Raw genomic sequence first — 13,444 nt, forward strand, 5'->3', positions numbered from 1 at the left:
TATGTTAACATGTCAAATTATGTCATTAACATTGTTGGTGGGTTTTATGATGATGTTCTTGTTTTTGGTCAAAAGAAGAATTCACACAGGTGGGACTGCACACAGTATACAAGGATTCACACTGGTGCTGATTACTACAGTTGAGTTTTCATGGGACATGTTACTTTGATCCCAGATTATTGAATATCAATACAGGAGCTGGTTACTAAAGTCATCCAACAAACAACAGAAAAAAATGGAATCATCTCCACTCTCAGAGCTGGGATACAGCTGAGGCTATATCCAGCAGATTGTGTGTGATGTCAAACAACTAGTGCAGGAATTTAATCTTGACTTTTGAGTTTAGGAAAGAGTTTGTGAATGGGCAGAACCTCGCTTTGTAGAACACAGGAAATACAAGAAAGCAAATGATCCCCTCTTTCACTTTGAAAAGAAAAAAGTTAAGTCCATGAGAATTTTATTTTGCACTACTTTGTCTTATTTTGAGGTGTTATTTTTAATAAACATGTTTAATAAATACACATTTAGCAAGAATGGCATTCTTTATTGGATTAATTTTATCTAAAAGGCAAATGGCAATGAAACTGTGATTCTTTGCTATAAAAGGTTGTAGTGAGGAGCTTATAATCAGAGCTGAACACAAAAAATATTATTTTAAAAAATATCAAGAACTAACAGTGTGGCAGAAAAAAGAAACTGTTAATGGGGACAAAAGCTGTGAGTCTATAGTATTGATATTCACATTATTTGTAATTTAATATGTAGTATGTATTGTATGTAAACTCCACCAGAAGTATGATGGGGAAATAATCTCAGAAAGAATCTAGTTGCAGTCTTGCAGTTAGTGATCCCCAGTCTTTGCAATCTTAGCCTGTGACTAAAAAGTTTGTCACAAGTCTTTAGATGTGAGAGAGAGTCTTTTTTTAAAGTCCTGTATGGACAGCTTAAATAGACTGCTACAAGTCTGGTACTTAAAGAACATTGGTTTTGACACAAATAACACATGAATCTCACCTGGCACAATTAAACCTGGCTGTATTTGAACTGCACATAACATCTCTTTACTCCATCAACTACAGCCCTAAACCATCTTACTGTACCGAGGAAAAAATACACAGAAGAACTACAAAAGACTTCACAGAATATATAAAATCTACAACCCAGGCTACAGCCTTTAAATATCATTCACATGTGTAATATGGTTACATGATTTGTATCTCACTGCTATATCTCTTCAAAATTAACCTGCAGAATCATTACAAATGACTGCTATTTACACCAGCCTGAACTAATAATACAAGATAAAGTACTCAGACATTATCCAATGGATTGGTCTGTTTTCTACAAATAGTTTAATAGTTATTTTATTCTTATAGCTTCTTGTACTCTTCATGTACACATGGAATATAGTTGTATGATCTACATCTAAAATATGACTTCATTTTTTAAACCTGAGAGCTCTATTAAACTAATAAAGTCAAATTTAGAATTCCATTGCAATCAATACATTGTAATTATTGAATGTTTATGATGAATGGTGTTGAATGTTTTAGAATACAAATGATTGCTATTTGCACCATCATATGATCGACAGTACCCCTACATATTATCAATTGTTTAGTCTGTTTTTTCCATATAATTTATATTTATTGTACTCTTATGGCATCTTTTAATCAGATTAATAAATTATGCTTTGATTAGGGGGGAAAGGATTAAGCCTTTCATGATGAAAAAAAAATCTTTTTTTTTTAACCAAAATAACTTGAAGAAATGTTCTAATAGGTACAGATTTTCTTTGACGTAACTACTATCGATCCACCAACAAACAGGTTTTGTTTTTCTCATTTCTGTTATCCTTATTGATTTATTGTTTATTTCTCATATGCTGAATACAGTACACAGTCTTTTGTGCAGTACAGGACTGTCACTAGAGATTCATACATTTATAAGGGGTCTAGGAGTACGCCTCTCACAGGTATAATACCAAAAGTCCATAAATATTATGAATTTTTAATTAAAAGCATGCAGTGATTTGGAGAAATTTTCTTATAGTAGCAAGTCTATTTGGATATTATATGACCTTATTACTATCCACTAAGAGGATAAGCAGCAAGTCATAAAAACACTATATTTAATAACCTGGATTTAACTATAGAATTTATTTCAAATGTATTCATTTTTACACAAAGAAATATTAACAAATTAAAATACGCTATATTTAAAGTCTCTATTGATTTTTCCCTCCTGACTGTAGTAAACTTCAGTAACAAGTATTTTAGCAGTCAGATGGAGATCTAGGCACTGCTTGGTGATGAATATGAGCTGGTAAACAGTTATTGATTCCTGCTGGTTCTGTTCACTGGAAGAGTAACTCCACCTGAAACACCACAGCTGAGCACCCTGACTATCTTTTACTGTCTGTCTGTGTTTATTACAGACTCAGCACCAATCAACAGTTCAAGCCTACCAATCACTGACAGCTATTTACCCCCTTTTGGAGCCCTGTTAATTTTTTACCTCTAATCTTCATTTCTTTTCTCTAATTTTCACATTTTTTTGTTATTTTTAATATTCTATAACCTTATTGATCAACAAAATACCTCCCTCTGGTGGTGCATATAGATCAACTGCTTCATTTATTGGATGGTAATTGGGGTCCTTGAGATAAAAAGAATGGGTAGATTTAGCATCCACCCAGTTTAACACTGTAAAACTTTCATCATTGTGTTATAGTTGTTCAAATAAACATCAACCAAAACTCAAGACTCTGAACTGAAAACAGCCTTAAATATCATCTTATTGTGAGCTGGAACTCCACTCATGCACATTTTATTATTGTTATGTACATTTCTGCACAGCTTGGAAGAAATCACATATTTCCATGTTAATTCACATCAACATGTTGTGTTTGTCAACTAATAATATCTAATATCTAATATATACTGTATATATCTAATATATACAGCTCAAAAATAAGAGACCATTTAAAATGATGAGTTTCTTTAAGTTTATCAAACTGAAAACCTCTGAATATAATCAAGAAGAAGATGGATGATCATAAGCCATGAAACCAAGCTGAACCGCTTGAAACTTTGCACCAGGAGTGGCATAAAGTAGCAGTGTGTGAGACTGGTGGAGGAGAACATGTCAAGATGCTTGAAAACTGATATTGATTTCTGAATTTTATGAATATGAACTTGTTTTATTTTTTATTGTTTGAGGTCTAAAAGCCCTGGATCTTTTTTGTTATTTCAGCCAGATTTAAGAGTGTTTAGGTCCTTTCATGTGTCCATGTTTCCTAAGGAGATTATTCTGTCTGGACAATCTATTATAAAGCACAGACTGGTGGAGCTGCAATAAGGGTCAAACTTGTTCTTAGTTACCTCTCTTATGGAGTCCAACCCTTCTCCCCCGATTACTGACTTTGGTGGGAAGAATAGTTTGGGTGGGGGGCTTAGAAAGAGTCCCAGCTGATACGCATTGTCAGTTGTGACATCTAATATAAAGAGGAGTCTTTTATGAGTTTCTTTTATTTAGGCACAAGACCATATAAGACCATATTTAAATATAAAAAAGTGAAAGGGTCTATAGACTGTGAATGCATTGTGTGTGTATTTAAGACATATGTTCTGCAATATGCTATTTTCATTATAGCATATAGTCTCTTTTCTTCTAATAGGATAAGATACTTTTATAATAAGATTATTATCATTTATCTGAGAGTGTAATAGTGGTGTTGATTCTGTAGTAACTGTGGATGCTGCAGCATTAATACCCACCAGAGGGCGCAACAGATTCACTGCTGATGTTAAAATAAAATCACTAAAAAACAGGCTGGTCATAAAAAATAATCATTCAGCTACCTGATTCTCACCATCAGCATATTGTTATCCATTTTTTTATAAACATCATGCGTAAAGTTTTTTTATATAGATATATATACAAATATTGTACACTCTTTATATTAAGTATAAACAAACATTTGTTGTAACACAAAAAGTGATGTTACTGTTCATAATTATAAATAATTATGTGCAAGAGTTTAATATACAAACAATTCATATTAAATATACAAATTGTATTCCATTTAAAGCTAATTGACACTTGTTCATTCAATGTTTCTTACGAAGCCTGTTAAAAAATCTAGCTAAATTGCTTAACATCAGACTCAAAGTGGTTTTCACTTTGAATAATAATAAAAAACGTGACACATCCAGACAGCCAGTATAATACTGCTGGCTGAACATACATGCGGCCGCCTGTAGATGGCGCATTTTCACAGTAAAAAACAGCATGTAAGCAAAGCGCTGTGCAAACGCTCTGAATAAAGGGGAGAACACAATGCGAGGAACAGAGTTCTCTCACTTTTGGCCTAATTCCCAGGGCATTATCTCTTCAGTCTTAAGTTGTCTACAAAACTATCATATCTAATACACAATACATAATACATTCAAAATCCTGAAGGACAAATATTACTGTTGATTTTTTTCACAATGAACCTGCGAACACAGCATGTAAAATAATATTAATTAATATTAATAGTTAATGGTGAAATAGCACTTTTCACCTAAATCCAAGACCATTATCTCCTCAGTCTTAAGTCGTCTCACAAAAATGACTATCAGACCTAATACCCAATACCTCAGACTGTCCTAATCCTGAAGGAGGACATATTGTGTCACACATGATAAGAACTTGGTTGGAACTGGAATACTCATTCTGTGTATAAGAAAGGTCACTCACCTGTATTTACTGAGGAGGCTAAGGATTGGTGTGCGATTTCTTTAGATATTCTACCAGTCTAAGCATCATTTCCTTTGGTACAGACAAATTAATAAACCGCATGAAACATTATAGGAAAGGGAAAAAGCAGTTATTCAGTCAACAGCCTGATATCAAACCACACGTTGTAAAAAAATCTTTGGCTTTTACAGTTTGACACTAAATTAATGTATGCTTTCAAATTTAGAAAATAACTATAAACTATCATAACATATAATTATATATAGTATGATAGGTATATAGTGAATAAACTCTTACTTCCGAAGTGAATTTCTTAATCTGTATAAATGTTAAAGTCTATTATCATTAATATAATAATGAGATGAAAAGACATTTAAGGTGTGCAAATGTATCACATCATAATTTAGAAGCCAAAGGTGACAACATAAAAATTAATGAGGAGAATGAGTAGACTGTCTAAAGTACTGTTCGTAATATTTGTCCTCCTTCAGGATTTTGACAGTCTGGGGTATTGGGTATTAGGTCTGATAGTCGTTTTTGTGAGACGACTTAAGACTGAAGAGATAATGATCTGTGAATTAAGAGAAAAGTGCTATTTCACCATTAATTAAATAATCTTACATGCTGTGTTCACAGGGTCATTGTGGAAAAAAATCCACTGTAATATTTGTTCTTCTTCAGGATTTTGACAGTGTGGGGTACTGGGTATTAGGTCTGATAGTCATTTTTGTGAGACGCCTTAAGACTGAGGAGATAATGGTCTTGGAATTAGGCGAAACGTGCTATTTCACCATTCATTATTAATATTAATTAATTAATATTATATTACATGCTGTGTTCACAGGGTTATTGTGAAAAAAATCAACAGTAATATTTGACCTTTTTTTGGATTTTGACAGTCTTATGTATTGTGTATTAGGTATGATAGTTTTCTAGACGACTTAAGACTGAAGAGATAATGGCCTGGGAATTAGGCCACGTTTAATTCATATCATCTAATTGTATTTACATTTTATTCGAATTAAACTCTGTCCCTCGCACTGTGTTCTCCCCTTTATTCAGATCGTTTGCACAGCGCTTTGCTTACATGCTGTTTTTTTACTGTTAAAATGCGCCATCTACAGGCGGCCGCATGTATGTTCAGCCAGAATTTAAGGTGGAACAGAAATCTGAATAAGACACTGGCGAATAAGAAGCTAACTTCAGCGTCGTGTTCTATGGAGGAAAACTCTGTTCTGAAGCTTTGGTGAAGGACAGGTTGGTGCTAACCAGTGGGAGAAGACGTTAGCTTTAGAGCTAATGCAGGAGTGCAGGGGTAAGGGATGTGTGTAGCAGGTAAACCTCAGAGCACACCCACTTTACTGGAGCTTTAGAACTGGGAACCCATTTCTCTGATGTTGGTTTATTATCTATAAAATGGTGTAAGTACAGATGTATAGGTATTTGTTTAAATGTGTTAAATTTAGCTGTCAGCTACAGACACAGCTCCATGGGACTCGGTAAAAATGTGGAATCTGGCAACAGCACTGTATACCAATCTTGAAAGTTGTTTATACAATAGCTAGCTAGTAGCTTAGCTAGCTAGTTCAAAACAGAACCATTTTAGTAATTCCTTGAGTATATATATATACTCGTATATATATAATAAAACGCTGAGATAACAACAAGCTCTACATTTTCATTAATTAGATAACTAGCTTATTTTACAAGCTTCTCTTCTGTGGAAGGTGGTGGATATAAGTTAAATGGACCTCCTCACGACTAGGTATTTCTGTGTTGTTTTAAACACTGCTTGTTCTCCTCTTATTCTAACTAACTAACTAACTAACTAAGGAACATTATATTACTTACACTGTGGGTGTAACCTAAATCAGTGGTCTGTGTAAATAAATGCCGCTGCCCATTATCCTCACAAAGAAATAAACTGGAAAGAGACAGAGTGCTTTGTCATCAGAGGAAAACCACAGCTATTGTAGGAGAAACATCCCGCTCAGTTTCAGTAGATGTGAATGGGAAATTACGGCTTACTGTGTTTTACGGCAAACAGCTTTAACATAAAGTGTCAGCACCAGCATGTCTTCCTACCCTTCTGAAGAAAGGGAAATATATACACTAGAACTAGATATGATTGGACTCCGTGTTCTTTTTCCAAATTTGTTAAAAAATGACAACGGAATAGCAGCCATCACTTACTGTGTATTATTATGTAACTTACCTTTACCTTACTGAGAAACCAGGCAGAGTAAGCTGTTAACATTAGCTAACATTGTGATCAAAATGTATAGCTTATTATGCTTCATCTAATTTACACCTCTATCACTCTCAATCAAATACTCAGGTATAGTTGCACTATTCCTTATTATTAGTACTATTATTACAGGCATGGCCTATATGCGCTCTGTTTCTATATACAGAAAAAAAACACATTTTTTTTCCTCAGGGGAAGACTCTTACCATTATCCAACTCTTTAAAGAACAGTCCATTAATTAAGCCATTAAAAGATTATGAAGAGAAATTTTCCTCAATTCCTCTTTTCACACAAGTTGAATCATTCTCATCTCCTTACACTGTTTAAAAAAACCCTGGTGAGTTTTGGTTAATAATGAAATAGCATGATAGCATGCTAGTTAGCTAGCTAGTTAAGCTGTCGCAGAACTGGTTATATTGAGGGACTGGGTGTTGATTGTATTCAGTAACAAAATGGAGCAAACAAAACTTAAGGAATTGGAGTGAATGTGATATTTAATTCTGTAAGCATGAAGGTACTCTGTGTGTGTTCATCAGATGTGACTGTGCTAGGTGCTTGGCTTAGCCTAGATAGATAAAGGCTGTTAGGAGCAGTTTTAAGATGTACATTTTGACAGAATTGTGGTTCCAGTTCTTTTAATTAAGTTTTGGGTTGCTCAGGTTGTTTTTTTTTTGACGGGAAATTTGCCTACTACAATAATAATTTCCAAGATGGTGACCCAGACAAAACTACAACTCCCAGTGGGCTTTGCAAGTGATGCCAAATGGTGGACGCATCTTTGCAAGGCCACAGCAGAAACACAGATAAGACAGTAAAACATTACCCCATGTAAAATATCTTGAACACATCTACAACAGAAAGCAGGCCTGGAGTGGCTAATCGGGAGATTCGGGAGGATTTCCGATGGGCCGGCTCATGTCAATCTCGAGTTTGGGTCGGTTGGACGGAAAAAATAATTTTGACACTTATCTGTCACCAGTGGCGCAAAAAGGGGGTATGCAGCCTATGCTACACATAGGGGCGCTGCACTAGAGGGGGTGCCAAATCAAAGCCCCAAATAAATTTCCTCTCCAGAGAAACAGCCAATCAGCTTGCTGGTTTGCGGAGCGTGGTGGGAAAGTAATGACAAGACGCTGACGATTTTAAAACGTATCTCTCATTCCCTCATTGTTTTTCTGTATAGTTGATCTTATTGTAACTATGACTAAAGAAGTAATTCCTGTCCTGTAACCTTTATTAATTCTTAGATGATTTTGTTTATTTTTTTAAATACAAATTTAAAAAATCAGTGTCCTCATGCTAATAGCATAGCCGCCATTAAGCTATGTTTCATGTTTTTGCTAATTCTATGCTAAAAAGTCATTCCTGTTACTCAAAACATAAGTAACAGGAATGAGTGCCAGTGACAGGAATGAGTGCCAGGAGTGATTTTTTTGTGATAAATTTCAATGATTTGAACTTGCAGTGAACCATTTCTTTAAAATAAATATTTTCTTGAGAGAAAATCAAAGAAATTTAAATGTCACAAGTTTTGTAACAATCTTCGGCTTAAAAACCTTGTAAATTTAAGTAAAGCTGCCTAGTTTTGACCAGTACATGTTTTGAATAGTTAAATGCATGTGTTATGGAGCTGAAAAAGGTAAAAAAAAAAAAAAAAAAGCAAATGGCACTCATTCGGTGCAATGGCCCAAATGCACTTTTTACAGGTCAATATTTTTTACTTTAGGTAAATAATGACTTTGTGTTATACATAGACTATTTAGTATTCATTATACTTCTGATAACTGTCTTAAAAATGATCTATGTGTTTAAAGTAAGTCTAAACATTAATAGGTAGAAAAAAAAGTTTATCCTGCTTTTGTTGGAATACTGGCACTAGTGTCCAGTAAAGAATGTTATTAAACAGTGCTGTGAGGTTTATGGGTAGTGTAGTTCTGCAAATGGTCAGATGCACAGAAAAAAGTAGCAGAAGCACAGAAGGTGTGTGTTTCCACGTCAACTTTTGTTTTGGCCACAACAATCCAGCTTTACAAGCTCATATAAAAAAAGAAGGCAGAGGACACCTGGAATGGAGCGGTGGAGCTAAAACCAGGTAAATTTAACTTATAACAAATCAATGAAATTAACATTAATGTACCTTAATAACATACCGACAGCCCTGTGGAGTGCTGATTAATAGGAATATTGTCTAATATGTGGTTAGTTTATTATAACCAAGACAAGTTCTCAAATTAATACAGGCTTTATTCAAGGATTCAAGGATTCAAGGAGATTTTATTGTCATTCGCATCTTATGTGGTACATGAGGTGGAACGAAATTGTGATCTCACGATCCAGTTTACACCCAAGAGCTGTTATTAAATAGATATATAAATGAAAGTACAATAGAGGAATACAATAAAAATAGAATATACAAAATAGTTAAAGATAAATACCCCAAAATGAAATAAATAGAAAGAGTAGACAGGTTGCAGCAACAAGTCCAGAGTGCAAATGTGCTATAGCAGCATGAAATGAATTAGAGCAGTAGAAAATAAAGTGTCTCAGTGCGGGTAAAGTGACCGTGTTTGTACAGTAATTGTCCTTGTGTGTCAGTGCAGTGTGTTGTTAAGTGGAGTTTAAGAGTCTTACAGCTTCCGGAATGAAGCTGTTTCTCAGTCTGGTTGTTTTGCACTTGATGCTCCGCAGCCTCCGTCCTGAGGAAAGCGGGACAAAAAGTGCATGTGCTGGGTGGGTGGGATCCTTCCTGATGCAGGTGGCCCTCTTCCTGCATCTGGAAGTGTAAATGTCTGTGGTGCTGGGGAAGCTGACTCCAACAATCCTCTGTGCAGCCTTCACCACCCTCTGCAGAGCTTTCCTGTCTGCAGCAGAGCAGCTTCCATGCCACACGTTGATGCTGGAGCACACGACGCTCTCCACCACACATCTGTAGAAGGAGGTGAGGACTGCGCTCCCGAGTCCAGCTCGTCTCAGCCTCCTGAGGAAGTAGAGCCGCTGATGTGCCTTCCTGACCAGAGTGGAAGTGTTGTTGCTCCAGGTGAGGTTGCTGCTCAGGTGCACCCCTAAGTACCTGTAGCTGTCGACCACTTCCACCGCAGATCCTCCAATGTGCAGGGGGAGGTGGGCATGCTGGCCTCTTCTGAAGTCCACAATCATCTCCTTCGTCTTCTTTACGTTGATGCAGAGGTTGTTCTCTCTGCACCAACCCTCCAGGTGTTCCGGTTCTTCCTGTATGCATACTGGTGTGGATCCACAGTGACGTTGATGGTGGCTTTGATGTGGGTCTGAACCAGTCTTTCAAAGCACTTTGTGACTATCGGAGTGAGGGCCACTGGCCGGTAGTCATTCAGACCTGTCACTGCGGAGCTCTTGGGGACTGGGATGATGGTGGCGGTCTTCAGGCAAGTGGGGACAGCTGCCTGGATGAGGGACGCGTTGAAAATGTTGGCCAGGACGTCCGAGAGCTGGTCTGCGCAGTCTCTTAGCACCCGTCCGGGGATGTTGTCCGGGCCAGCAGCTTTTCGGGGGTTGATCCTTCTCAGCGTTCTCCTTACTTCTGCTGGTGTCACGCTGAGGGGCTCCTCTCCTGGTGAGTGTGGGAGTCTGGTGCTGGGGGGGGTATCAGGATTCTCAAAGCGGGCGTAGAACTTGTTGAGAGCCTCAGGCAGGGATGGGTCTTTGGAGCTTTGTGCAGCGTTGGATTTGTAGTCCGTGATGCACTTGATGCCCCTCCACATGCTCTATGGATCCTGGGAGGAAAAGTGTCCCTGGATTTTCTGAGCATATGCAGCTTTTGCCCTCTTAACTCCAACAGTCAGCTCTCTTCTAGCCCTCCTGAGTTCGTCTGGGTCTCCAGACCTGAAGGCAGCATCCCTGGCTTTCAGCAGAGAACGCACCTCTGCGTTCAGCCAGGGCTTCTGGTTGGGGTAGCAAGTCACAGTCCTGGTGGTAGTGACATCCTCAGTGCACTTGCTGATGTACCCAAGAACAGCAGATGTGTATTCCTCCAGATCCAGCTCCCCCTCACACTCAGCAGCATCCCTGAAGACCTGCCAGTCTGTGCAGCCGAAGCAGTCCTGCAGCACAGCGTCGCCGTCACTGGGCCACACAGTGATGGTCTTCTGTGTGGGTTTGGAGCGTCGCAGCGGGGGGTGGTATGCGGGGACCAGCATGATGGAGATGTGGTCTGAAAGCCCGAGGTGGGGGCGCGGGAATGCCCTGTAAGCGTCTTTCACGGAGGAATAAACGCGGTCTAACGTATTATTACCTCGCGTTGGGATGTTCACGTGTTGGTAAAACCTCGGCAGCGTGTTCTTCAGTTCTACGTGGTTAAAATTCAGCCAGGTTTCCGTGAGACAAATCACAGCGCAGTTCCTCATCTCCTCAGAAACATTCATCCTCAGCCGCAGCAGGTCCAGTTTGTTATCCAAAGCGCGGACATTAGACAGGAAAAGCGACGGAATCGGGGGCCGGTTAGCATTAGCCTTTAGCCTGGCTAGCACCCCAGCGCGTTTTCCTCTCTTCTGACGCCGCTGGCACCGCCTCCTCCTGCCCTTTGTCTGCAGCGATCCACTCCCCCACGCCGGAGCGCGGAGGAGCTGTAGCTCGCCCAGCGTAGCTCGGATATTATTGTCCAAAGTTGCTGTTTTACTGACCAAACTGTCCATAATCCTCAAAAGTTCGGTTCTGCTATAACTCACACGCGTGGGGTGCGTGAAGTTGGGTTCAGAACCGACGGAAAAACAGCTCAAAAAAGGGTTTTCGCTAGGAGCGTGAGTAGCCGCTGCACTACTGTGTGCCGCCATCTTGTTATGTAAACAGTAAACACAGCGCTGTAGAGTTAAGAAGATGAACAATAAACACATGTTAAAGTTAGCTTAGCTGAAGTTACTTTGGCCAGAAACAATATGCTTAATTTTTATATCTACAAGTACATTTGGCCAATGAGACAAAAAAAGATATTTTACAGACACTTTGTTTTGTGGAACAAAGAAAAGTGTGTCTCTTGGTTGATGGATAAAATATCAGTTTACTTCTTAAGAGTTCATTATGTGGCGTGAGGAGGCGGGGGAGTTGTGGGTCCGCCCCACGCCGGCGCAAAGCCATGCCTGTCTCAGCTGGTTCGCATGAGGACTGATTGAGCCGCCAGCTGGGACAGGCATATATACTGAGCCTCAGCCCCCACTAAGAGAGGACTTTCACTGGGGAACTGAGGGCTGAGGCTGCACGGACCTTTAAACCAATACTGAAGTTAATTCTACAGACTCTAGAGCCCCACTGGGATAGCATTATGGTTTAAGTTTGTTTTGGGTGTGGTGGAGGGCATTTAAAAACCAAATAAATGTATGTTTGAGTTCATTTACTCCCCGTGTCTCTGTTCTCTGTGTGCTTCCTCCTTCCGGGTCACAGTGGTCACGCCCCTAACCCCAGGGGCCTATCACAATTAATACACGGCAATGAACTTACTGTATTATGTCATTTAGTCTAAGTAATTAGCCCTTAGTAGTGCAAAACGTAAATAAACAAAAAAGCAACACTAATAATCAGCCACTTTATGTTTATGTGTTTATATTAAATGCAAAGTGCTAGTCTGTATGTGTATCAGATAATTTATGATACTGGATAATAGAACTTAAGTTGAGAAAGGTGATGTCCCACACAATTTGATTGCCCAGAGTAGGTTGGGCAGATGCCCTGAAAAATCCATACAGAGTTTTTAGTAGCTTCCTTCTTTAAGCTATTTAAATTAAACCAGATAATGGAGAATGCAGCTTTACGTTTATTTTAAAAATATGTAAAAAATGTGCACTCAAAAGTTTTAACTTCTTATCTGCTGAATAAAGCTTATAATGAAAGTAACACACCTGTCCCCTGTATATAAAGTTTGTGTCTCTGATTTGAATCTAAATTATTCTATTCTATTTATTTACCTCTCCTGAGAACTTTTCTCAAATTCATTTACTTTTTTTTAAATGGGGGAGGGCACTGGGGCTGTCTATTTTCTGGTCTATTTTCATACATAAGGCGCACTGAATTATAAGGCACATTTTCAGAGACAATAGAAGTAACTTCTAATTCAGCAGGTCTGTTACTGGGTGGTGGTGGGGGGTTAAGTAAAGCTAAAGTAAACAAAACTGTGATAAAAAAAGACTTTCTTTTAAAGTCAAACGAGCACTAGATGTTAGTCTACACAGATTGCTGTCCTGAAAACTGTTTATTTGGGTGAGTAAAGCTTTTCCGTTTATTTACAGTAAGCATAGATTCCCGAATTTCTCCAGCACTAGGGCTGGAGGATTAGCATTAGCAGCTAACCACTAGCAGTTAATGCTAATGCTGCTCCAACAGTGCTAGCTGGGGTTAGGAGCAGGCTACCGGCCGATAATACTCACCTCTGAACAACGAAATAGCTAGCGTGGTTAGTGGATAATGCTAATGCTGTTAGAAGCATGCTA

Source organism: Astyanax mexicanus, unplaced genomic scaffold, assembly GCF_023375975.1.
Source record: "Astyanax mexicanus isolate ESR-SI-001 unplaced genomic scaffold, AstMex3_surface scaffold_38, whole genome shotgun sequence".
Taxonomy (NCBI): domain Eukaryota; kingdom Metazoa; phylum Chordata; class Actinopteri; order Characiformes; family Acestrorhamphidae; genus Astyanax; species Astyanax mexicanus.